We start from the raw sequence: 27,790 nt of genomic DNA, 5'->3' as shown, positions 1-27,790 counted from the left end.
ATGAAAGAAGCCAGACACAAAGTCACATATTGTGTGATTCCATGTATAAGAAATATCCAGAATAGGTACATCCCTAGAGACAGAAAGGAGATTAGTGGTGCCAGGGGCTGGTGAAGGGGAGAACGGAGAGCGACTGTTTAGAGCAGGTTTTATATCCATGAAATTGGCTCCTCTTCATGGGTTTCAGATTTTTCAATCCAGAAACCCATTCGACACCTAGCTCCATGATCCTGGCTCCCTGTACGGAAAGGGGTGACCAGTAGGCCTCCAGCTTCTACCTCTTCCACCTATCCAAGCATAAAAAACAACAGCCAGCCTTTTGTCCCACGTAGGGCAGGAGCAAGGGAGCCTACGGGAAAGAGAGCTCAGTATAGCAGAGAGAACTAAGAGTCTCAAGTCAAAAGAACTTCACTGCAGTCCTGGTTCTGCCATGGTCGAGCTGTAAGATCTTGAACAAGTCCCTCAGATTCTCTGATCGTCAGCTTCCTCCTCTAGAAAACAGGGCTGTGACGGCCTTGCCTTCTTCACGGATTTGTTGAGATACTTTGTATTATTATCGGTAACTCTTTAAAACCCAGTGCACTGGGACACCTAGGTGGGACAATCGATTAAGCAGCCGACTCTTGGTTTCGACTCAGGTCATGATCTCAGGGTCATGAGATGGAGCCCCGTGCCGGGCTTGCACTCAGCACAGCGTCTGCTTCAGATTCTCTCTCCCTCTCTCTCTGCCCCTCTCACTTGTACTCTCTCTCTCTCTCTCAAACAAATAAAATTTTTGTTTAAAAGCCCAGTGTACTTACAAACAAGTATATATTAAACAACTACCAAACTGCTAGCAGTTGGGCCAAGTAAGGGGAAGCGAGTTGGGTGGGGACTAGATGGGGTAGAGAACAGGGGTAAGAAGGACTGCCCTCCATATAGGAACGCAAAACCAACACAAATGACACCATTGGAAAGCAAAGAACAGTGATATACAGTCAGTGGGGGTGCATTCCTGAAGGAAACATTGAGAGCCCAGAGTCCTGGGTTCTAGGCATGCTCTGCTCCCACCCCTATGGGCTACTTGAGAATCACTTCAATATGTTGGTTTTAGTTTCCTCTTTTCTCAGATGAGAGAGTCAAAGTCCTCAAAGATTTAGCTTTCAAGTACTGATACTAAGCAAAATTAAAAGACAAAAGACAAACAGGAAATACATTTTTAATACCTATGTCAGAAGACGGATGTGCTTAATATGTAAAGGGGCTTTATAAAATCAATAGGGAAAAGATGAATACCCCAAAAGGAAAAAAGCAAGTAAATAACACACGACTTTGTACAAAGATTTTCCTGCTAATTATAATAAAGAGAAATTGAAAACAGTCTAAAGCCAAAGCAATAAGAATAGTTTTCATTTTAATCAGGCACAGTCATATTGCATAGTTACTGATAATCATATTTTTCATAATATTTCATGATAAAGTGTTCATAATAAAAGAAAAAAGAATGAAACTTTCAGGATACCAGTTTTATGTTTTGTCTTTCCAAAAAAAAAAAAAGACAGTTACAGAGAGATGATAAAGAGTCTGGAAGAACATACACCAAAAGGTTAACAGTAGTTATCTCTGAGTGTAGGTTAATAATTTTATTTCTCCTTTATACTTTTATGTTTTTCTGAATTTCTATAATGAGCACATTATTTTCTAATTTAGAAAAAATACGTTTAATCTATGATGCAACAGAATAGCAAATTCAGGGTTTTACATTCAGCTCCATTAAAATTTTATTCTAGCACCAAAGTGATAAAACCTTCACTAAAATAAATTTTCAAAGGTTATTAAAAACGGCCTTTATTATTCTGCAACTGTTTCTCTGTAATAGCATCTATCTCACTTAACCGCTGATTAACCTGCCTCTATTCTCAACTATTCATAAAATTTCTTGAGGACAGAAATCTAGTCAAATTTATTCATAGCACCAAATACTATATTAGGTGCTCAATAAATGTTTGTTGAATAAATGACAAGAATGCAGAGATCATTGGTCTGGAAGAAATCGGGCAAGAGGCAATAGAAAGTGAAGTGGGCCATGGGGCGCCTGGGTGGCTCAGTTGGTTAAGCATCTGACTCTTGGTTTCAGCTCAGGATGGTGAGATCAAGCCCCACACCAGCCTCCATGCTCAGCAAGAAGTCTGCTTGAGATTCTCTCTCCCTCTTCCCCTCCCCCCAACTCACGCTCTCTCTTTTTCTCTAAAATAAGTAAATGAATCTTTTTTTTTTAAAGATTTTTTTTATTTATTTGACAGAGAGAGACACAGTGAGAGCGGGAACACAAGCAGGGGGAGTGGGAGACGGAGAAGCAGGCTTCCTGCCCAGCAGGGAGCCCGATGTGGGGCTCGATCCCAGGACCCTGGGACCATGACCCAAGCCAAAGGCAGACGCTTAACGACTGAGCCACCCAGGCGCCCCTAAATGAATCTTTAAAAAAAAAAAAAAAAAGGTGAGGTGGGCCTTGAAGAATGGAAGCAGCGGAATATTTATAAATTCATCCATCTATTCGGTGAGCCCTGCGGGCCCCAAGCACTGTGCTGGATCCTGAGGCTGCTGAGTTAAATAGGACCCAGAGCCTCACAGGGAGGGACTCACAGCTCAGGGATAGAGGCAGCTGCATGAAAAAATGATGGGAATAAAAATAATAAAGTTAGACCATGATGCACAAAGGAAGAAGCTGTCCGTGCTGTTGGTGCTCAAGAGCAGGAAGAGAAGCAGGCGAGAAGAGACAAGGCCATGAGGACAGTGTTCAAGGGACAGGGAGACGGAGGGCAGCAATCAAAACCAAAGCTGGGACAGGGAGAGAGGGGCAGGCGTGGGCAACAGTGCACCCCTTAACTCCACATCCTTCCCTGTCACCCATGCCCACACAAAGTTCACAGGTGGGGAGCCAAGGACTAGAAGTGCGCACACCTTCACTTCTGCATGGAAGGCAAACCTGGGTTGGTGTCCCAGCGACTGAACCCAGCGAGCTCCCCCTGTGACCAGCTTGGCAGGAATCCTGTTCCCCCACATGCTGGTCTGGCCGTATGTGGAAAATGATTTTAACTTTGAGAAAGGGTGGTCCTTAAACTGGGGAGCCCATAACCATGCTGTCCGCATCACCACGCCATCACCTCATGGTGAGAGAAAGACAGAAGGAGGATCTTCCTTTCGTGGTTGGCTCTCTGATTCTAAATGGGTTTACCCTACAAGGTGAGCTGGAGGAACTTCTCCCAGACAGCCCTGAGAGCACACCCAGTCTCCTGCACACCAGGAAGGGGGTTTCCTCCATCCAGGAAATGCCTACCTCAGGGTCTGCTCCCAGGCTGTGAGCTGGAATGCATGGTTGGAACACAGGCAAATGTAAATTAATGTAGTCTTCAAGCTGGGCTTCTCAGCAAGGTAACAAAATGTTGACATCAGCCTGAAAGTCAAATTAGGCTTTGCATTATGTGGTGCGACCTGAGGTGTTGACACCCTGGCCGTCTGCCTTCCGTGCTTCAGGAAAACATGTGATTGGGAACAGAGCTCATGACTTCAGCTGCTTCCCAGAACACCCCTAGACAGCGAAGAATCCTCGGTGAGCAAATCTGTGATGTTGCTTCAGCCTCTTCCAGGAAATGTGCATGATGATGCATTTAGTCATTCTTCCCACCATCACTGAATATCTACTATGTGTCTGATACTGTGATAGGTAATGGGGGGCAGCAAGTGACCTCCAGAGGTGGAGCAGATAGAGACCCAGCCTATGAAACCTTCCCAGGACCATGGTGGTCTCTAGCTACCGCCCCAGAGCTCTCCTCCCTTTCCTGGTCAAGTTGGTTTTACCAGGTGTCCTCCCTGCCCTGCCTCCCAATCACCCCTCAGCCCACCACCAGCTGCCTCTACCCACACCTGTCCATGGAAACTTCTCCCCTGGAGGACACCAGAATCTCCTCACTGTCACACCCACGGATGGGACTCATTCCTCAGGTTACCTGACCTTCTCTGAATGCTTGAGGTTTCATTTTTGAAATTTTTCCCTTTCTTGTCCCTACTTCCTTATGGTTTTCCTACAACCTTCCTGATGTAATTCTCCTTAGGCCCCCAAAGGCCTCCCCATGTCCTACAACTGTAGAACCCATGCTTGCTGGTAGGAAAACCTCTTGTGATCCAGCTGCTGCCAGCTTCACCAGACTCCTCTCCACCTCACTCGCCCCTTCTCCCCATACCCGATGTTACAGCAGCCCCAAACCACACAGGATACCCCTCCCAATGCCATGCTCCCTCCTCCTCCCCTGGAATACCTTTTTCTTCCCCACCTGGCGATCTACCTGGTGAACCTGGACCGTTACTCAAAACCTAACCATCTGCCACTTCCTTGGTGAGGTCTTCCCTGACCAGCCCCCGCCCCCATGGGTTCCAGAAAGAGTCCACTGCCCTTCCTCTGGACCACCTCTGCCCCCTGCACTCATTTCCACTGTCATGCTTATCCCATTGTATTGTCACTGTTTCTGTGTCTGTCTCACCCACCAGGTTCCAAACCTTCTCAGGGTAGAGATGATAACCCACTCCTCTCTGTATCTCCAGCTCCTGGCACACTGTCTAGTCCTCAATTGAATTTTGAGAAATATTTATGGAGCAACTTTATGGAGCTTTTTGCATAGGGAAAAGATGCCATTAGCACTGATTTCTGAAGAATTTAGATTTTAGACACAAAAGACATGGGGGATCCAAGGGCTGTAGCAGGAGGAAGAAGCCAGAAGAAAAGCCCAGAGGCCGGAGGTCCTGCGAAGAGATGGGGGTGTGGGCCGGTCAGTGTCTCCCCAGGGTGGAGGGCGCAAAGGTGTACATGGGGAACCAGAGGAGAGCCCTTTCTTGTTTCCAGGCTCCTCAGCCCCTACCCAGCTGAGGGGGCACCCCATTCCTCAGGAAGGTCGGCACTTCCCCAACAACTCCCTCTCATCCCACAACCAGACTCTGATCTTCTCCCATGAATTCACTCCCTCCCCTGCACTGCGAGCCCCTGGATGGGGCTTGGCATTTGGAGCCTGGCTGGTTAGACAAGACTTACCTGCAGGAAATAATGAGAGAACAAACCAAGACAACACACAGGATAAGAGCTAACTGGAATATCACTGAGTGCCAAATGCATCCGTTAAGCAGTAACGGCAATGGGAGACTGATGAAACTTTCAGGGAACGTTTATGGAGTTACTAGGACACCAGCTGTTCTCTGAAGGAGAATGCTTCAGAAATAGATGGAAAGTGTCCAAGCAGGGGGTTCACCTGGACCAAGGCGCAGAGGAGGAGGTGGCTCAGCACCATGGGCCCTTCAGGTGCGTAGGTAGTGGAGTGTGGTTTCCTCAGCCAGGAAAGTCTGTCCAAAGGCTCCCCCTTGTTGAAGGGGGGCTACTGGAGCTCTCCCAGCTTCTCCCTGGAAGAAATGATGTGAGGTCTCTTGCTAAACCCACTTAGAACTCTTGCTGTTGGCAATTTCTCGAGGTGATGAGGAAAACCTGAAATAAGAACATTTACCTTCCATGGAGCCTCTTGGGCAAAATTTGGACTGTGGGACAGCATCTCTTTTGAGCTGCGGGCAGCCACCTCTGAGAGGCTAATCCACTTGGAGCACGTTGCTCTGTTTTAGCGCTGAAAGCACCTCAGTCAGAAAGAGGCCTGATCACTAGGCACTCAGGTGGCCTTCCAGTCACTGTTTGGATGGCAAAATAGGAAACAGATGAGAAGACTCACCAGGGCATGTCTAAGGACGACTCAGGGTACTTTTGGTCCTGTGTCTCAACCTATTTGGACAGGACAAAGGGGGACCCTAAGGTCCCGGAAAAAAGTAGGATCACCCAGGAAGTGAGTTAGTTGGTGAGCAAGGAGTCCATCCCAAGCCCTAAAATATTTGAGCAGAAGTGGCGAAGGTGGGTTACAGATTTCTTTGGCGTGGCGGTCACAGTTCCGTGCACAAGATGGAAGGCCGAATTTTGGTCAAGTTACACCAAAGAGCTCATATTTTGTCTTCATTTCTATTTTCTATCTTGACGAAAATTGTGTTTGTTCATTTGGTTTTTTACCCTGCCACAAGATAAATAGAACCATGACTTATGTTTCACAACTTGCAATGATTTTATGTGCATTTGAGAGTTGGGGCATGTGTCCTGCTGCTGTGATTTTTTTCCCATCTGGAAAGATGGAGGGGGGTTGTGTTCATGTTCCCCACCACTGTGGCACTCCAATGTCATGTCTATGCCATGCTCATTCTCCCACCTACCTCCCAGCCCACTAAAGGGCGTAAATCATAGAGGCTAAGCACCATTTTCACATCAGTCCCTGTCTACCCCCTTGGGGCAGGAACTATTAAGAAATAAAACCAGCTGTGCTCAAGAGCCCCAATGTATGGAGGAGTGGACCCTCTTGCCTTAGCCACACTAACACGTCCTTTTTCAAACCTCCTTGAAAAGGTAAAACCCTGAGCTCTGACAAGAGGCCAGATGACCGGAGACTTGAAGAAGGGCTTTTCAAAAGTGACATGGGAAGTGGGGCGGGGCGGGGGGGGTGGGTAGTGGAAGAGAAATGTAAGAGCCCAGTGCATAATGTTATGTTTTAAACCACATGCCTTTTTCCAGACTGGGTTATTAAATTAATTCAGAACTTATGCTCACACTTAAAAGATTTCTGTCATATTTTATGAACACGATGATCTCAGAGTAATTTGCACTGGAAATGTGTCATATTAAATCAGGGGCACTAATAAACTTTATTACTGAAACTCCACATGGATCAGACGTGGCAGATAAACCATCCTACTTTTGCACTCATATTCATGTCATTGAAATATGGCTCTTCCTATGGGAAAACATAAATAAGCTTGCTAATATTCCCTCTGCCCCACCATAAATGTACCCGTCCAACCCAGAGGTGTCACTTGCCCATCCTGCCCTCCACACAGGAGCTTGTTCTAAGAGTGGGACAGATTGACCCAGGCAGAGATATTTCTTTGGGATTTTAAAACACTTTGACTTCCGTGACTTTATCACCTTCCATTCACACTGGCATGGCCCTTATGCTGGACTGTGTATAACTGCTAAGAATTGTTTTATAGGTACAAGTATGGTATAAAAAGTACAGAGTGGTCAGTTACAACACCTGAGTTCTTCTGGTTCTGCTACCAGCCAGCTCTGTGATCTGAGCACAAGTCAGACAGGGTGGTATAACAAGGAGCCCGTAGGCACTGGGATCAGAGGTTTATTTCCATTTAACAGAGGTTTTTTGAAAGCCTAACATGGTCCAGGCCAAGTACAAGGCACTAGAGATGCAAGAATGAATAGGAATTCAGTTAGAATCCCAACGGGATTACTTGAGAAACTAAATTAAATTATCATAAAGTATGTACAGATTTGTACAATTCCATAGAAATATTTGGTGCCTTTTTTTTAAAAATCTATATAAAAAAATTAATGTCTGAGAATAGCCAAGTCAATTCAGAAGGGTGGGAGAAACCTTGCCTCACCAGATATTAAATACAAAGCCAAAATGTTCCAAATGATGTGGTGTATGCAAACTTTCAACCAACAAACCCATGGATATGAGAACCAAGGTGGAAAAAGAGAAGAATTGGAAGTCTGTATTAGGAGTACATGGACTTCCCAGCAGTCCTCGCCAGCACAAGCAGTCAAGCATCTAGTTTCCTGACTATGCAAGGAAACTGGGAGTCTTTTCTCTGAAAAAAAAAAAAAAATTAACCAAAGAGGTCTGATAAACCCAAAGGACAGGAGCTAGGGACAGAGTAAAAATAGGGAAATTCAGTGAAGGTCTACTCTTTACCTGGTGAGGCATAAGACCTTCTACCCTTTCCTGCTGTGTTTCTAGAAGGTAAACAGCCAAGTACACCCTGACACATACCAACAGAACTCTGAAGCAGGAGACTGGATGACACTTCTCTAGTAGGGAAAAAAAGACCCCCCACATGCTGACACAGGAGGGATGTAGTGCAAAGGGTCACTGCAACCTGATCTGCACCCTCCCCAGGGAAGCCCCTCCCCCTCTGCACAAACAGCCTCCACTTAAGTGTGAACAGAGAGCCAAGGATCATCAGACCCTTAAGGAAATCCTTCTCATAGAAGATACAATCAAACACAAACATGAGAAAAAGAATTTCGAAGAAAAGTAGACCAAACAATAATATCCTCAAGAGAGAAGATGATTTTTCAACCATAAAGCAAAAGTAAAATGCTATTCAAAAGGCCCAACTTGAAAATAAGAAAGAACTCTCAGAAATTAAAATTGAGAACCAAAATAACACTATTCAAAAGGTCTAAAATTAAAAGTTAAGGAAATCTCCTGTAAATTAAAACTAAATGACAAAAGAGTAGAAAATAGAGATAGAAAACATATGAAAATCTGGTGTAAACCCAAAGAATGAAAAACCAAATAATAAGAATCTTTAATAAAGATAGAAGAGAAACATTCATAGCAAGAAAAATATTCGTGGAAAAACTAAATAAAATTTCCCAGAACCAAAGGATGGATACTCTGAGTGATTAGCAAAGTGAATGGGGGGTAAAAAAAGATCCACATCAAGGAACATCATTGTGAAATTTCAGAACTTTCAAGATAAAGAGATAATCCATAAAAATCTCATGGATCAAGGTGGGAAATGAAGGGAGCAAGTGCATATAAAGAAATGGGAATCAGAATGGGTCAGACTTCTCAAAAGAAATTTTAGATGTCAAACGATAGTGGATCAAGGCCTTAAAAGTTACAAGGGCAACAAAAATATCAGTTGTACCTCCATACACTAACAATGAACAATCCAAATAAGAAACTAAGAAAACAATTTTATTTACAATAACATTAAAAAGAGTAAAATACTCAGGAATAAATTTAACCAAGGAGGCAAAGGACTTGTATACTGAAAGCTACAAAACATGCCTAAAAGAAATAAGAAGATACAGGGGCTCCTGGCTGGCTCAGTCAGTAGAGCATGCAACTCTTTATCTCAGGGTTGTGAGTTCAAGCCCCATGTTGAGTGTAGAGATTACTTTAAAAAAAATAAATAAAATAAAAATATTTTTTAATTGAAAAAAAGAAGAAGACACAAAAATGGAAAGACATCCCTATTCATGTACTAGAAGACATAATAATGGTAAGATGACAATACTGCTCAAAGTGTTCTACAAATTCAGCACAATCTCTATCAAAATCCTAACAATGTTTTTGCAGAAATAGAAAAATCTATCCTAAAATTCATATGGCATCTTAGGGCACCCCAAATAACCAAAACAATTTTGAAAAAGAAGGACAGTGTTAGAGGAGGTCTCACACATTCTGATTTCAGCACATACTACAAATCTATGGTAATCAAAACAGTGTGGCACCGACATAAAGATAGACATATAGACCAATAGAACAGAATGCAGAGCTCAGAAACAAACCCTAACATATTGGTCAGTGATCTTTGACGAAGATGCCAAAACTATTCAACAGTCCAACAAATGTTGTTGGGAAAACTGGATATCCACATGCAAATTAATGAAGTTAGACACTTAACCTTATGCCATATACAAAAATTAACTCAGAACAGATCAACAACATAAACAAAAGAGCTAAATCTATAAAACTCTTAGGAGAAAACATAGAGGGAAATCTTCATGACATTGGATTTGGCAATGTTTCCTTGGCTATGGCACCAAAAACATAGGCAACAAAAGAAAAAATAGGTAAGTTTAATTCATCAGAATTAACTTTTGTGCATCAATAGACACTAACAACAGAGTGAAAAGAGAATCTACAGAATGGGAGGGGCGCCTGGGTGGCTCAGACAGTTAAGCGCCTACCTTCAGCTCAGGTCGTGATCCCAGGGTCCTGGGATCAAGCCCCACATGGGGTTCTCTACTGAGTGGGAAGCCTGCTTCTCCCTCTCCCTCTGCCTGCTGCTTCCCCTGCTTGTACACTCTCTTTCTCTGTCAAAAATAAATAAAATCTTTAAAAAAAGAGAGAGAGAGAGAGAGAACCTACAGAATGGGAGAAAATATTAGCAAATCATATATTTGATAAGAGATTGATATTCAGAATATATATAAAGAGCTCCTACAACTCAACAACAACAAACCCAATTCAAAACTAGGCAAAGGACTTGAATAGACATTTCTCCAAAGCAGATCTACAAATGGTCAATAAGCACATGAAACATCACCAATCAGCAAATCAAACACAATGAGATACCACTCTAAACCCATTTGATGGCTATTATAAAATACAAGCTTTTTTAAAAAACAGAAAATAGCAAGTGTTGGCACGGACAGAGGGAAATTGGAACCTCTGTGCCTTGCTGGTGGGAATGTAAAATGGTACACTGCTACAGAAAATGGTATGGCGATTCCTCAAAAAAATTAAACACATAATTACAATGTGATCCAGCAATTCCACTTCTAGGTATATACCCAAAACAAGTGAAAGCAGGGACTCGAACAGACATTTGTACACTCATGTTCATAGCAGCATTATTTGCTATCGCCATTAATGCTATAGCCAGCATTATTTGCTGAAAGCAGAAGAAAGCCAACCATCCATCAACAAATGAATGGATAAACAAAGTGTAGTATAGCCACACAATGGAATAGTTTTATTCAGCAATAAAAAAGAACAAACTACTGGGTATGTACCCCAAAGATACAAATGTAGTGATCTGAAAGGCACATGCACCCCAATGTTTGTAGCAGCAATGTCCACAATAGCCAAACTATGGAAAGAGCCTAGATGTCCATCAACAGATGAATGAATAAAGAAGATGTGGTATATATATACAGTGGAATATTATGCAGCCATCAAAAAATGAAATCTTGCCCTTTGCAACGACGTGGATGGAACTAGAGGGTATTATGCTAAGCAAAATAAGTCAATCAGAGAAAGACAAGTATCATATGATCTCACTGATATGAGGAATTTGAGAAACAAGACAGAGGATCATAGGGGAAGGGAGGGAAAAATGAAACAAGATAAAACCAGGGAGGGAGACAAACCATAAGAGACTCTTAATCTCAGGAAACAAACTGAGGGTTGCTGGTGTGTTGAGGGGTGGGAGGGATGGGGCAGCTGGGTTTTAGACATTGGGGAGGGTATATGCTATGGTGAGCCCTGTGAATTGTGTAAGACTGATGAATCACAGACCTATACCCCTGAAACAAATAATACATTATATGTTAATAAAAAAATTTTTTTTAAAATTAAAAAATAAGACAATACGGGGGAATCTCAAAAACATTATGGAACAATATGGGTGAATCTCAAAAACATTAGGCTAAATTAAAGAAGCCAGGCATAAAAGAGTAAATGTTATATGATCTCATTTACATGAGATCTTTATTTCTAAAGAGGGAAAATTTGTAGAAACAAAGTAGATCAGTGGTCGACTGGGGCACAGGCGGCTGTGGGGGCTGACTTTAAATGGGCATTCATTCATTACTCATTACTGAACTCATTCAACTGTACATTTAAAATGGATGAATTTTATGGTATGTAAATTGTGCCTCAATAAATCTGTTTTTTTTTAAGTGTTATTCTTCCCAACACCTACTGTACTTCCCAAAAAGCTTTGTTCACTTTGTTCTGAAATTCTGAAAGTGAGCAGGGAGGGGTTGCAAGGGTGAGGGAGGCAAAATGAAAAAGATTAAATCATCCCCTCTAGTACCTAATGATACCCAGAAGGAAAAACTGCAGGCTTGGGGGGCTGCCATGTCATGAGGCGTCAAGAAGACATATGGTGGAGCCAGAGCTCCTCGTCGTACAATGGGAACATGAAAGGCAACAGTGCCTTGCGAAACTCAGGTGCTATTTCTCAAGCTCCCCTTGCGGCATCAGAACACTGGCGCAAAGTGAAGTCAGCCCCAGGAAGAGGGATAGGGCTTCTCCTCACTCTCCCATTGCCAACTTGCAACTTGAAGAAAGAAGAGAGGAGTCTCCGTCATAAAGTAATAAGAGTGAAAGAGGGGAGCCAAATGTGTATGTGTGTAAATGTGTGTGTATGTGCCTGAGCACACAGCTAAACCCATCTACACAGACTCGTGTGTGTATGTGACATAAAATACAAAGCTGCATCACAATTATATTACATATTTTTAATTATAGGGGAATGCAAAAATGGCAATGCACTCAAATGCTATTCTAAGTTGTTAATTTTTAACTAGGAAGTTAATGTTACTAAAAAAAAAAAAAACTACCCTTTTTACTTGGTCCACATGCAAATTCACGATTTTATGTAATGAAATTAATGCTAATACAAATAAGATTTTTACAGAGCCTAAAATGTTAGTTTCAAAATTATCACTGTTAATGAAAGAACGGACATACTGGAAAACAAGGAAACAAATGATAAACACAGTCAATGGGTTAAAACAAAAACTTTCACCAGCTTCATGAGTCTGGAAATCCACGTTCTCTAACACAACCAGAGGCTGTGGTTGCTATTGTCACTGTTAAGTGTGCAAGAAGATGAGGAAGACCAAAGAGGCAGAAGTAAACTCTGTGCAGAGGAAAAACCTAAGTAACACAGGTCCCCAGAGATAATTCTGCTTGTATTTCCAGAGTGGCCAGTTCCATAATCGGATTAGGCAAACATTCATAGAATTTCTACTTTCCCATTATGCTTTACAGTCATAACAAACGGTGTGATTCGTTTGTATGGAAAAGTTCACCGAAAGCGAACGTAGAACTAGGTTTGATTCTGCTGCTCACGGGTGGTCAAGCTAGGCGTGGACCGGCTTATGCATGTGTGAGATATGAAGAATAACTCGTACCTCTCAGGATTGTCTTGAGAATAAAATGGTGCCATTGCCATTAAGAAGCCACCCAGGAAAGGGTGAATCTTCCTCCAGTCCATTCCACATTGCACCCGCGGCTCACCATCCTGCGTGACCGCGCACGCACACACCGCACAGGTCTTACCCTGAGAAGCTTTGCGAACATTTCCCATGCAGAAAAAGAAAGGGACCATCTTTAAGAAACCCAAACAGACCCACAGAAGATTAGCGCGGTAAAGGGCATTTCTGCCCAGGAAAGAAGAGCTGGTTACTGGAAGCAGCAAAGGACACTTTATTCCCCTGCCCTGCAGGGTTCTGAACAGGATTAGGGGGCGCCAGAGAACCCAAATCTGGCTTGGAATCTGCTGAGTGAAAGGCGGTGCCTGGTGAACGCGGCTGATGATGAGGTCAAGGCTACATATTCAAGCCGCATAAGGAGATTTATCCTGGCAACAATCTTCCTCCTGGCCCGACCAGCGCATACATGTGTCCCATTGGATGGAGAAGTTATGTCTGGGGGTTGGGAGGAGAAGCAGCTAAATGCAATCTGTTCCCATCATCAGGAAGGAAAAAAAAAAAAAACTCAAACCATTGGCCCTACTGACAGCAAGGCCAGATGTCCTTTTCAAATATCGGTATCTGACAGGGGCTGCAACTGTATTCCTTAGAGAAAACATTCAGCTGCTATAGTAAAAGTCCCAAAATAATGGTGGCTTCCTCGTGATAGTTCACTTCCTCCACACCTAAGGATCGAAGTGTAAATAATCCGGGACCGTAAGGCAGAGCCACAATATACAGACTCCAGGTTGCTTCAAGCATACGGCCCTCACAGACTCAACATGTGGTTTCCATTTTGTAATTTAAGCTGGCTACTGTGGCTCCTCCATTCTATGTACATTCCAGCCAGAAGAAAGGGGAAAGAGCAAGGCAAGGAACCATTTTTCCCTTGTGTGTAAAGGTACAACTAGAAAGTTGTGCACATCACTGGAGTTCACATGACTAGAACCAAGTAGTAAGGAATGTCAGTACCTAGCTGCAAGGGAGGCTGGGAGATGTAGTCTTACATTGAGCGGCCACGTGTGTAGCACAATTTGGGGGTATATTGGTTTCCTAGGGTTGCCATCACACAGTACCACAAACTGAGTGATTTAAACAACAGAGATTTATTGTCTCAAGGTTCAAGAAGCCAGAAGTCCAAAATCCAGGTTTTAGCAGAACTGGTTCTGGAAGCTCTGAGGGAGAAACCCCCTCATCCCTCTTTCGTAGCTTCCAGTAGCTGCTGACAATCCTTAGTGTTCTTGCCTTGTGACTGCATCACTCCAATTTCTGACACCACGGTCACATGGCCTCTGTGTTTCAGGATCCAAACCTTCCTTTCCTTTCTCATATAAAGACACCGGCCACCTTAATGTGAGATCATACTGCTAAGACACTATTTCCAAATAGGGGTGCATTCACAGGTACCAGGAGTTAGGACTTGGACATATCTTTCTGGAGGCTACAATCCAATGTACTACAAGGGGTTACTGCTGAAGGAAGAGGAGAATGGGGGATACTGGTGAACACCTGCCCCAATACACTGGAAAACTGCATCGGGGGGCATCCACTGTGACGCCAGAACTCACTTTCCTGGTCTAGTCTGTCTAGAAGTGAACCCAACCAGCATTCCTCTTCTGCAGACCCTTCATCTTCTAGACAGTTCTCATGTCTTGTGTCCCCCAGACTCATCTGTTCTTCTCCCACAGATCCACCTCTGGGAATGCCCTCCATGCTTCTCCCCCCAGCCCAGCTCCAACCCAAGGCTTTCTCCTCTGCCCAGGGGACAGTAGCAAACAGCTGCCACTCTGAGGAGGAGGGCCACATATGGCTTTTGTGGAACCTAGATGCTTTGCATTCATTTCCTCTATTAAAAAAGAAACGTTAACTATTAAAATGTGCATTTAAATGTTTATATTTTAAATTTTTATTTTATGAATTTTATATATTTTTATAATTGTATATGAATATATGAATATATAATAATATATAAATTATTTTATATAATTTAAAAATTATATTTTTACTATATTGCTATAAAATTAATGTATTGATTATTATATATTAATATTTTATATTCTGTATTACATATTAATATATTAATTTTATATTATATATTAATATATTAACGTGCATATTTAAATGTTTATATTAAAATTCTATTTTATGACTACATTGCTATAAAAATTAATGCATTAATATTATATATAAAAACATTTCGGGGCACCTGGGTGGCTCAGTTGGTTGAGCGACTGCCCTCGGCTCAGGTCATGATCCCAGGGTCCTGGGATTGAGCCCCACATTGGGCTCCCTGCTCTGCAGGAAGCCTGCTTCTCCCTCTTCCACTCCCCCTGCTTGTGTTCCCTCTCTCTCTGTCTCTCACTCTCTCTCTCTGTCAATTAAATAAATAAATAAAATCTTAAAACATTTTCTTCAACCGAAAAAATTTTTTCTCATCATTTCAAAAAAAATTAAAATATGTTCATGAATCCTTAAAAGTATGTAGACACTAGGCACTGATCTCCTTGCTTAATGGTAAGTCATGCCAACTGGAGAGCATGCTAAAAGGAACAGCAGAGAGAGCAGCCACCGGATCTGACCACAGACTTCTGATCAGAGAATGGGAAGTGCTGTCCACCACGTCCCCCCACCCCTTAACAAACTGTTAACTTTATTTGCTCTCACAACAACCTAGGAGCCTACAATTAGGCACCAAACAACTCATAGTTAGTTCAGAAAGGGCAGCCTCCTTTCAGAGCTAAGAAACAAACTTCCTCACTCCAACTGCGTTGCCACCACTGTTGTCGACCACAACATGAATTGGAAGAAGCGTGCCCACACATACAACATGGTGGACACAAAGCCTTTCTTGAAGGGTGAGAGAAACTGCCCACTCTACAACGTCATGAACTGTTCAATTCTGCACCACAAATCTGACTAATCCCCAAATACATTTCATCCCACACTAGTCAAATCTAGTATTTCCTGATGCGTTTAGTTTCCACTCAAAAACTGACCTAGAAGATATATTTGCTAGGGTGACCGACTCATCCACTGAAACTCGTGTATCCCACAAAATCCCTCAGTCTCAGGCAAACCAGAACAGCTGATCAACCCATAATGATATCTAAGTGTCATCATCCTCTACTGACATTTATGTGTTTAGACCAACAAAATGAAAAGTGCTGAAAATTTTTTAAAGTAGTGATTGTAGTTCTGGAAAGTTCAAGTAGAGAGTCCAATGCCACAGCTCAGCAAGATGTTTGTGGGCAGTTAATGTGGCCAAACCAGGTCCCCCTGGCTTTCATGGCATCTTCAGTGTGGAAAGGAATGACTGTGAGTCAGCTCCCTCTTTTCTGGGCTCCCTGGAACAGTCTCTTCTAGAAATATTTTAGATGAATTGCCAAAGGAGAAAAGAGAGTTGGGCTGTGGTTCTCAAACCACAGTGCACTTAAGAATAAGTGGAACTTGTTAAAAGTATGCTTTTTTGAGCCCTATCCCCAGAAAGTTTAGCTTGGGAGAGTCAAAAAGCAGTCTTTTTAAACAAGAACACCAGCAATCCTGATGAACATAGTTAGTGGGTGGACCACACTGTTTCAAACTCTGGAGCAGGGGGGAAGCCCTGAGAGCTGCTCCGTGTCTCAGCCAGTAAAGCAGAACCGTGCACTCATGAAAAGGGAGGCACTTAGTGGTAGGACTGCTGTTATCTAAAAAGCACATTCTTGTAAATCTTGAGAATGTTGCAAAACATATCTCGGTTAATCAAGATAACTATGTTCTACACATATATATATATACATGTGCTGTGTCGTACATTTACCTATAATGTATACAATGACGTAAATGAGATAACAGCCACTAAAGTGACTGTACGACAGTATTTATTCATATATATGCCATGGTGATGTTTTTAACATATACCTATATCAACAAATCCATAGTCCCATTTTGACCATGTTAAATCTGAGATTAACATGGCCATAAGATAACCAAATACAGTTGACAAACAGGCAGCTGGATATAGGAGCCTACAGCTCTGGAATTTGGTCAGGGGTCATGTTAGGGCTAAAGATACAGATTTAGAAAATGATCCACATAAAACTTCCAACGCTTCAATAAAGCACAAGCCATGGGGGCTGGGGCTTTAATGCTAAGTCAAGGTCAAAGGCCCCATGACCTCACTAGCATGAGCTGGGCTCTCTACATGAAACCAGGAACCAGTAAAGCTTAGGCTAGCCATAAACAGAAATTAGAATGTTTATCAGCTCAGGATATAGTTCCAAGGCCATGTGTGGAAGTCCTTTGCCTCTTGAGGTAAAAACCCTAATTCATTTATAGCTCAGTACAGAAACTCATGGGCCCCAGGCAGAGGCAAGCACAGGATTATCCCACAACCCAAGACATCAACAGGAAAAAAATTCTCACCTACAACATCCCCAAGGGAAGATGCACTCAGGCCAAAATCACAAAATATATGAGGAAGGCCAAAAACAGGGCAAGCAATTTACAAACCCCACACTGCCAAACCCATCCCCAAAAAGAGGGAAGAAATTATATCTGCAGAGCTAGAGATAATAGAACAATCTGAAAGGAACTTTGAAATTGGTTCAGTGGGAAATAGAAAATCATTTAAAGGTTTTGAGAAAAAGCTGAACAGGCTGAAAGTAGTGTTTTAGAATTACTAGGGTGGCAATGACATAGAGAAGTTTGAGATTGGAGCAGCAGGAATACCAAGAGGATTTATACCATCTACCTACAGGTAGTGTTCTCTTCCTCTTCTGAACTCCCCTGAAATTAACTGGCACATCTCTTATGACCTTATGACCTCACCACTTTATTCTGTGTTTTATAGCTACCTCCACATATGTAAACCATATAAAGGAACTCACCAAACTCAAAGCTCCTTTGCAGCAGGATAGATGATACATATGATAGATACATAAATGATGATAGATAGATGATAGATAGATAGATAGATAGATAGATAGATAGATAGATAGATAGATAGATAGACACTTTTCTATATCCCCCACAGCACCTAGGACCTGATTGGATGCTAAACTTGTTCTCTTCTTAGCCTATGTGTACATCATCTGTCAGTATATTTAAAAGTCAGCTGAATTCAGTGATAGCTTTAAACCCTGTAGCACTGATGAAAATCTTTTGCAATGTGTGGATTTCCCTGGTGCAGATTGCTATGTTACCTGTCTTCCTCTTCAAATTGATTGTCAGTCCATAGACATTTGACTAATCATTATAGTAGGCCTTGCCCTAAATCTGACTACCCCATCCCTAATTAGTAGAACCTTTCTCCTTCCCTCTTCGAGGAAAAGGTCCTATGTAATGGCCAACGCCTAGAAAACAGCAATAACTTAGGAACTTATATAGGGGCACAAACTGGCCACACTGAAGAGCATAATAGCAAAGATTTTAGGACTTCCTGTGAGGCCCAGAGCCATGCTCATTTCCAAAGCTTTCCTCATTATGGTGGTCGTGATTGATAATAATGATGATGACAGTGATGCCAATGACACAAAGCTATCTTTTATTGAACATCTGATATTGCCAGGCATTATACTAGGCATTTTTTCATACAATTTGGCATGTAATCCTCACTAGAATCCAGCTAGGAAGGTACTAGCAGGTTTACCTTACAGATGAGAAAATTGAAGATGAAGAGGTTAAATAGATCTTTTGGTAAAAATCTAGTAGGTGTCAAAGTCAAGATTCAAACCTAAGTCAGTGTGAATGCAGTTTGCATTCTTTCCACTTCCTCACACTGCTTCCGCTATACATGCCCATGCTCCAACAAACCCTCAGGGGCATCCAGACACTCTGAATAATTATCTCAAGGATTTCAGATGACGAACATGCATTTTGGAGCTGGAACGGGTTTCCCATGAGACTGGAAGCATGAACAGGCACAAGCTTCCTGAGTTTTTATTCCAATTCCATTCATGGCTCCTTCAAGAGAAGGACTAAATGAATCTGGTCTTATCATGCTCCCTCCATTTCACTCCACAGAGAATGAACTGATCCAGTCCAGCTCCTGATTTTTGTATCCCCATTGTGAAGGCAACTACCCACCCACATGGCCAAAGCAACTGCAAGCAAACAGCTCTGAAATGTTAATGGACTTCTTTGGGGATACAGAGTAAGGCCATAATAGAAAAATCATACTCACAGCACTTCTAGTACTTACATCATTGAAATAGTCCATTGCCAGTGTGGTCCAAACACATTGTACTGGCTTGCTCTCTAGGTTGAAAGTAACTACAGAATTAATTATTTTAAATGGTTTCAAGAAGCTTAGAATGAGTGATTTTTTTTTTAATTACTCTACTAAGCACCTGACCATCAACAAGACAATGGGAGAAATAAACTATGGTCAATTCACACTACAGTATTATAAATTAGTAAAAATATATGAATTACAGCTACTTGCAACAACATGGATGAATCTTAGAAACATAATTACCAAGCATGCCAAGAAATAGGATCAACTGACTCAAAATCCAGAGGGGAAAAAACAAATAATAGGAAAAAACAGTGATGCATATTAATTAGAGTTATCAGATAGTGACTTTAAAGAAACTATGATTAATATGTTCAAGAAAATAAAGGAAAAGATAGAGAATTCCAAAGAACTGGAATCTGTTAAGGGACGAGTCAAATGGAAATCCTAGAACTAAAACAATAAAATTATTGAAATTAATAATTAACAGATGGGTTCAAAAGCAGATTAGATATAGCCAAAGAGAAGATAACAAAGCATAGAGGAAAAACAATGAAAAATGAGGGGTGAGGGGGAGAGCATAAGAGGTTTAGGGACATGGTAAATACATCCAGCATATTTATCATTGGAGTCCCAGCTGGAGAGGAGAGAGATAATGAGATAGAAGCAATTTTCAAAGAAATACAGGCTGAGAATTTTCAAAAAATGATGAAAGACATCAAGCCACAGAATAAAGAACTTATACAAACATATACAAAATATGTAATAGCATTGTCTAAAAAATGTACATACTTTAATTTAAAAAATACTTTATTGCAAAAAATGCTAAGCTAAAATCTGAGCTTTCAGGGGTCACAGATCACTGTAACAAATATAATGATAATGATAAAGTTTAAAAGATTGTGAGAATTACCAAAATGTGACATAAAACACAAAGTGAACAAATGCTGTTGGAAAAAAATGTCACTAATAGGCTTGCTCATCACAGGGTTGCCACAAACCTTCAATCTGTAAAAAATGCAGTATCTGCAAGGTGCAATAAAGCAAAGAGTAATGAAATGAGGTATTCCTGTGCAGCAATACATCTTAAACATAAGGATACAGTTAAGAAAAGCTATGTGGCAGGTTTAAAACATAGCCACAAATCCTTTGATTCTCCTCATTAAAGGTGGGGGTTTAATTCCCCTCCCCAATTTGGACAGGTTTATGACTCCTTCAGCCAATAGTGTATGGCAGAAGTAACACTCTGGTTTGCAAGGCTAGGTCATAAAGGCTCTGCAACTTATGCCTTGTTTGATGAAGCACTCACTCTTGGAGCTCTGAGCCTCTTTGTAAGAGTCTGACCACCCTGATCCTTACATGCTATAAGAAAGTCCAAGCTACATAGAAAGGACATGGGCAGGCACTCTACCAACAGTGCTAGCTGAGCTCAGTCTCGAGTTAGCCTGGTCCAAGTACAAGATGTGTGTGTGAAAAAAAATGTCCAGATGATTCTAGCCCCCAACCATTTAAGTCTTTCCAATCACAATTCCAGACATTGTAAAACAGAGAGAAGGCATCTCTGCTAAGCTCTGTCCAAATTCCTGACCCATAAAACCTCTGAGTTGTTGGTTAATGCCACTGTTTTGGGGTGCTTTGTTATACAGCAACAGATAAGTGGAAAACCATTGAAACTAAAAGGATGGATGGGAAAAGATACACCAAGCAGAGATTATTCAAAAGAAAAATGGTGTATCTAGACAAGTATCAGACAAAGTAAACTTTAAGGCAAGCAGTTTTATTACATTACATTTCCTAATGATAAAGTGGTTGGTTCAACAGAAAGATATAGCAATATTAAATGTGTGCACACATAATAACATAGCTTCAAAATATATAAAGCAAAAACTGACAGAACTAAGGGAGAAAAATATAGATCTACAAGTATAGTTGGAGATTTTAACATAGGTCTTTGAGCATATTTTGAAGGACTGACATTATTCAGAGTATATTCTCTGATAACAGTGAAATTGTGCAAGAAATCCAAAATAGATAACTAGAAAATCCCTAGATGTTTAGAAATTAAGGAATATACTTTTCTAATTAACCCATAAGTCAATGTAAAAAAAAAAAAAAAAAACCTACATTAAAATATCAAGCTTCTAGCCAACAACAACAAAATACCATTAATAAAGAGAAAAGGCAAATCACAGGATGGGAGTAGATATTTGCAATACATATGGAGATTAGAAAATACCCTTAACTGAGTGGCAATAAAAATAACATCAAAAATTATTGGAGGCAACTAAAATAGATATAATGAGAAACAACCCACTATACCCACCAGAATGCCTAAAAAAATTTTAACTAACAATACCAAGTGTTGTCAAGGATATGGAGGAACTAGAATTCTCACATACTGCTGGTGGATATGTGAACTGGCACAACCACTTTGGAAAATTCTTTGGAAGTATTTATTATAACATGTACATACCCTAAGACACAACAACTACACTCCTATTATACCCAACACAATGTCCACTAACAGTAGAATGAATGGGCTCTCTGCTCCTCCACATTTGGCAGACAGCCACTTCTGGTGCAATGCCAGCCACATTCCCCAAGACACAATGGTGAAGGTCCAAGTAAACAGATTTAGCCATATTAGGTGCCTGGTCACTAGTGCTTTTAATTCTGGCAAGGAGGATATTGTCACCATTAATGACCCCTTCATTGACCTCAACTACATGATTTACCTGTGTTGGTATGATTCCACCCATGGCAAATTCAGTAGCACAGTCAAGACTGAAAACAGGAAATTTGTCATCCATGGAAAGTCCATCTCCATCTTCCAGGAGCAAGACCCCACCAACACCAAATGGGGTGATGCTGGTGCTGAGTATGTTGTGGAGTCCACTGGGGTCTTCACCACCATGGAGAAGACTGGGGCTCACTTGAAAGTGGGATCAAGAGTTCATCATCTCTGCCCTTCTGCTGATGCCCTCATGTTTGTGATGGGCATGAACCATGAGAAGTATGACAACTCCCTCAAGATTGTCAGCAATGCCTCCTACACCACCAACTGCTTGGCCCTCTGGCCAAGGTCATCCATGACAACTTTGGCATCGTGGAGGGACTCATGACCACAGTCCATGCCATCACTGCCACCCAGAAGAAGTAGTCCCTCTGGGAAGCTGTGGCATAATAGCCAAGGGGCTGCCCAGAACATCATCCCTGCTTCTACTGGTACCACCAAGGCTGTAGACAAGTTCACCCCAAGCTGAATGGGAAGCTCACCAGCATGACCTTCTGTGTCCCTGCCCCCAAAGTGTCAGTTATGGATCTGACCTGCTCCCTGGAGAGAGTTGCCAAATATGATGACATCAAGAAGGTAGGGAAGCAGGCATCCTGGGCCACACTGAGGACCAGGTTGTCTCCTGCAACTGTAACAATGACATCCACTCTTCCACCTTCGATGCTGGGGCTGGCATTGCTCTCAGTGACCACTTTGTCAAGCTCATTTCCTGGTATGACAATGAATTTGGCTACAGCAACTCAGTGGCAGACCTTATGGTCTATGTGGCCTCCAAGGAGTAAGAGCCCCCTGGACCACCAGCCCCAGCGAGAGCAAGAGGAAGAGAGAGACCCTCAGCTGCTGGGGAGTCCTTGCCCCAACTCATCCCCCAACACACTTAGAATCTCCCGACCTCTACACAGTTTCCATCCCAGACCTCCTGAAGTAGGGGAAGGGTTTGGGGAGCCCTATCTTGTCATGTACCATCAATAAAGTATACTGTACCCAGCCAAAACACACACACACAGTAGAATGAATGAGTAAATTGTATGATTTATTCATACAATGGAATACCACTCAACCATGGAAAAGAAATGAACTACTAACACATATAACAACATGGATGAATCTTGCAAAGATAATGCTAACTGAAAGAAGGCAGACATGAGAATACATACTTAATAATCCAAAAACTTGTCTATGGTGATGTAAGTCAAAACAGTGGTTACTTTGCAGTGAGACTGGGGAAAAAATTGACTGGGAAGGGATATGAGGGAAGCTTCTAGAATACTAATCATATGCCATATCTTGATCTAGGTATGATTATATAAGTGTATACTTTGTAAAAATCAGTCAAGCTATGCACTGAAGATTTGTGCATTTTACTCTTATTTATGTTAGACTTTAATTTTTTTTAGTTTTTAAAAAGCAAAGGGATAATAGACACAAAATTCAGGAGAGTGGCCACTTCTGAAGGAGAGGCCATGGAATGGGATAGGAAAGAAGTATACAGACACTTTAAGTTTACATTCATGATGCATACAAATACTCTTTTGTATATATCAAATATTACATTAAATGTAATAAAAATTCTTTTAGTAAAAACAAATTATTCAAAGAGTTTAAACCCATGTGCTGAACTCAGGAAGAATTTTTAAAGTAAAATTAATATAAATGACTTTCAGTGATATTCAAATACAGGAAGACAATGCATTAATATAGTGAGTGTCTTCCTAGCATGGTGTTGGTTGTACCTTCAAGAGCTCCCTCTGTATGAGCTAGAGCAGTAAGAATGGCAGGCATTCTTGAGCATGTACTGTCTATTGGGCACTGTTGTGAATGTTTTACATGCATCTAATTGTCACATAACCCGATGAAGCCAGTACTGTTATCACCCCAATTTAACAGATGGGGAAACACACACAGGGAGTTCAAGTGATTTGCCCATGGCCTCACAGCGGGCAAGCCAGAGAGCCAGCATTTGAAGGCTGGTTTGAATTGCCGTCTGGTTTCAGAGCCTATTCGTTTCACCTCTGCACCGCTCTGCCTCTTGGAAGAAGCATGTCCCCGATTTCTGAAAGTTCTCAACCATACCTGACTCCTGACAAGGCCTGAAATCGAGTTCCAGAGTTTTATAACACCTGCCTCAGAGAGAGGGGTGTTGTGATGTGTCCATAATTACAACGACAATGAATTACAGTGTCATTACCGCCAATAACAATAACAATAAACATTAAGCCCACACGGTACTACATTACAGAATAGATTTAGAAGTTGCCATGATTGAACAGTTACCGTGTTTCTTAATTTCAGACCTTCGCTAAGAAAGAAGTAACCCGGATAAATTACCTTTTCTCTCTGAACTCTCTCCTGTCCTTTCCCGGCTTATGGCCCCTACCACTTCAAACAATGCATCCGATTTATTCATGATGTGTGTCTTCCCTCTCCTCCAGGAGGATAGGATTCGTTTTTGATTCTTCCTTGCCTCCTTGTGGTACACATTACTTAGACGTAGTAGGTGCTTAGCAAATATCCTTGTCGGGAGTGTATGCATGACAAATAAATAAAAATTAGGTCAAACACCCCAGTACTTTGTAAAAGCTTCCACATATCTCTTGACCTTACCCATCATATTCACTGCTACATTCCCAGGGCTTCGAGAAGAACTTCTAAGTTGTAAATACTAAATACCTGTAAATGTTGGTTGAATGAATGAAAATATGAAGAATAGATAATTCTCCCACATTGTAAAGTAGCTGTAAACCATTCCTCATCCCTGTGAAAGGTCTCACTGACACTCTGGATGGGTGGTCGACACGTCTATCAACTCAGAGGAATAAGGAATATGCTGCTGCACTCTGCTGCGTCTTGATGATGGAATGAATGAGTTTACAATGGAGCAATGGGTACCTGGCTTGAGAGAAAACTGCACACACTGGCCCAATCACGTGGCAGTGGTGGTGGTGGCCTGTCCGCAGGAATTGCAGCAAGCAGTTCTTATCATGCAGTCCTGGAGAGGATGAGGATGAATGTACATGTCTTGAATGTCTTTGAGAATTTTTTGTTTTCCAGCTTGGTTGAGATATAATTAACATACTACATTGTTTCAGTTTAAGGTGATAGACTTATCTATTACAAAATGCAATATATACCACCATACTGTGAGCGAACAGCTCCATCTTGTCACTTCATTACCATTTCTTTTGTGGTGAGAACATTTAAGACCCACTCTCTTTGCAAACTTCAAATCCACAATACAGTATTTTAACTAATTGTATTAACAATAGTTAACTAACAGCATTTTAATATGCTATAAATTAGATCCTTAGAACTTATTCATCTTATATCCAGAAGTTTATACTCTTTGACCAATATCTCCCCAATTCCCCGACTCTGCCAGCCCCTGTAACCACCATTCTAGTCTCTGTTTTTATGAATTCAGCTTTTTTTAGGTTCCAGATATACATGAGAGCATACATCATTTGTCTTCTCTGTCATTTTTTTTACTTAGCATAATGCTCTCAAGGTCCATCCATGTTGTTCCAAATGGCAAGCTTTCCTTCTTTCTCATGGCTAAATCATATTCCATTGTACATATATATATACAACACGTTTTTACCCATTCATCCACTGATGGTCACTTAAGTTGTTTCCACATCTTGGCTACTGTGAATAATGCTGCAATAAACAGGAGAGTGAAGACATTTCTTGGAGATCCTGTTTTTATTTCTGTTGGATACATACCCAAAAGTGGCACTGCTGGATCATCTGGCAGTTCTATTTTTAATTTTTGAGGCACCCCCATAGTGTTTTCCACACTTGCTGCACCAATTCCACCAACAGTGCACAAGGCTTCCCTTTTCTCTACATCCGCCCCCCGCCAATGCTTGTTATGTCTTGTCTTTTTGATGATGGCCATTCTAACAAGAGTGTGGTCATATCTCTCATTGTGGTTTTGATTTGCATTTCCCTGATGATTAGTGATGTTGAGCATCTTTTCATGTACCCGTTGGCCATTTGTTTGTCTTCTTTGGAAAAATACCTATTCAGTTCCTCTGCCAATTTTTTAATTGGATAGTTTGGGTTTTTTTATTGTTGTTGTTGGTTTGGTTTGGTTTGTTGTGTGGGTTTGTTTGATTTTGGGGTTTTTTTTGTGTGTGTGATAGAGCTGTCTGAACTCTTTTGGATATTAACCTCTTATCAGATATACAATTTGCAAATATTTTCTCCCATTCAGTAGGGTGCCCTTTCATTTCACTGGTGGTTTCCCTTTGCTGTGCAGAAGCTTTTTAGTTCGATGTAGTCCCATTTGCTTATTTTAGTTTTTATTGCCTTTGCTTTTGGTGTCAAATCCAAATAAAATCTAGGTCATGGAGCTTACTCCCTATGTTTTCTTCTAGGAGTTTTAAGGTTTCATGTCTTACATTCAAGTCTTTGATCCATCTAGTTGATTTTTTCGTATGGCGTCTGCTGAGGTCCTGTTTCATTCTTCAGAATTTTGTCTAGTGAGAAGTCATCTAGACTGGGCGTCAAGGTCCATGATAGGGTCAGAGGAAGAAGTTCTCTTCTTCAGTCTTTCCTGCTCCACTTCCATCTCTTGATTTCTTTGGTGTATTATTCTATCAATTGGGAAAGCCTGTGATGGCCCTTTTAAATGTGAAACATCACCACTCAGAGTGAGCTCTGCCTTGGGGCGGCTCTGGAACAGCCATTTGAGGAAAGACTGTTCTTTCCTTCCTTAAAAAGCAGGCCTTGTTCTCCTGGGCTGGAAGCTCGACCTTCTTCCTGACTCCTCCCCTGCCCTTCACCTCCTACCCAGCTCCTCCTTCCAGCCCAAAATACAGCTGTGTCGTCTCCTCTTCTCCCTACCCCGCCTTTCTTTCTGGTCTGCAGTGAGGGGAAAGCCAGAGTTTGATCTCAGAGCAGAAAGAATCCACAAAACAACCCACAGAGCCTAGAAGAAAAGCGCTGGAACAAAGTGTTTCTTAGCCACTCGCTCAGGAGAGTGATCAGAACCTGACACCCTGGTCCAGTTTGTTCGTTCATACCCTTTTATTGCAGAAGACCAAGCTCTGACCAACCTGTATTTTGAGGTCTGATCCAGGGCATCGCTTAGCAATGCCCTGAGCTTCTGCGCCCTCCCTACCACCATTCCCTTGGCTAAGTGACATTTGGGGGCTGCCAGGGGGCATGGGAGGAGAGCTGGGGAAACAGCTCACTCTCTGAGACTCAGAACCCAGTGTCCGAGAAATGCCATCCAGAACACCTCCTGGTGTTCTCGAGGCGTCTATTCGTTCGTAACATTCTGGTGAGTTTTTAGGGCACCTGTCTCAACCAACTTCGGGCCTCTTCTTCCAGTGCCTTCCATCTTGGTCTGTCGTCTCAGGCTCTCGCTCCCCAACTCTGGGCACCGTGGCTCCGTCGGTCACTCGGGAGGTCTACCTCTGTGCGTCACAGACCTCGTGCCCCGGCCGCCCAGCCTCGCGCGCGCTCCCGGGGCCGCGGGAAACGCCTGAGCGCGCCGCACGGCCGCGCCGGCGCTTTCATCCCGATCCAGGTGGCGGCAATCCAGTACAGGATTTACGGGGCCCTGACCCTGAGCCGTCAAGAAGGAACAGCCAGATTAATGGGGTGGGCGGGCTGGGGTAATAATCGTTTGTTTGATGTGACAAGCCTGATAGGCGTTGATTTACTTACAGACTGATGGGCTTTTAATTGAGCACCTCCATCCCAGTCACTTCAAAGGCAGGGGAAGTTGACAAGGGGCCCCTTTCACCGAGGGTTCCCGGTGACTGACAGCCCCCCTCCGCCGACGCTCGGCTCGGCCCACGATTGGGCCCGGCGGCCCCGGCCCGGCCCTCTGGCGAAGTAACACATTTTCGGTGTAACTCAGAAATGGCCTTTTGTCTGCTGCCAAGGGGGGCAGGCCCCGCTCGGCAGGCCGCGCGGCTCG

The 27,790-nt window shown here is 42.2% G+C and overlaps 2 long non-coding RNA genes across 2 annotated transcripts in view; both read right to left on the bottom strand.

Moving 5' to 3' along the window:
• LOC144381291 (uncharacterized) overlaps positions 1-27,790 on the bottom strand; it is a 49,736-nt gene that overhangs the window by 8,016 nt on the left and 13,930 nt on the right. The window lies entirely within an intron of this gene.
• LOC144381416 (uncharacterized) lies at positions 22,875-27,781 on the bottom strand. Its single transcript, XR_013446635.1, has 2 exons — positions 27,535-27,781; positions 22,875-27,433 (listed from the first exon to the last, which is right to left on the bottom strand). It is a non-coding gene; the product is annotated as an uncharacterized LOC144381416 (long non-coding RNA).

Source organism: Halichoerus grypus, chromosome 3, assembly GCF_964656455.1.
Source record: "Halichoerus grypus chromosome 3, mHalGry1.hap1.1, whole genome shotgun sequence".
NCBI classification, from domain to species: domain Eukaryota; kingdom Metazoa; phylum Chordata; class Mammalia; order Carnivora; family Phocidae; genus Halichoerus; species Halichoerus grypus.
Note: the sequence above shows the minus strand (reverse complement) of the source record. Positions and strands in the feature narration are given on the sequence as shown.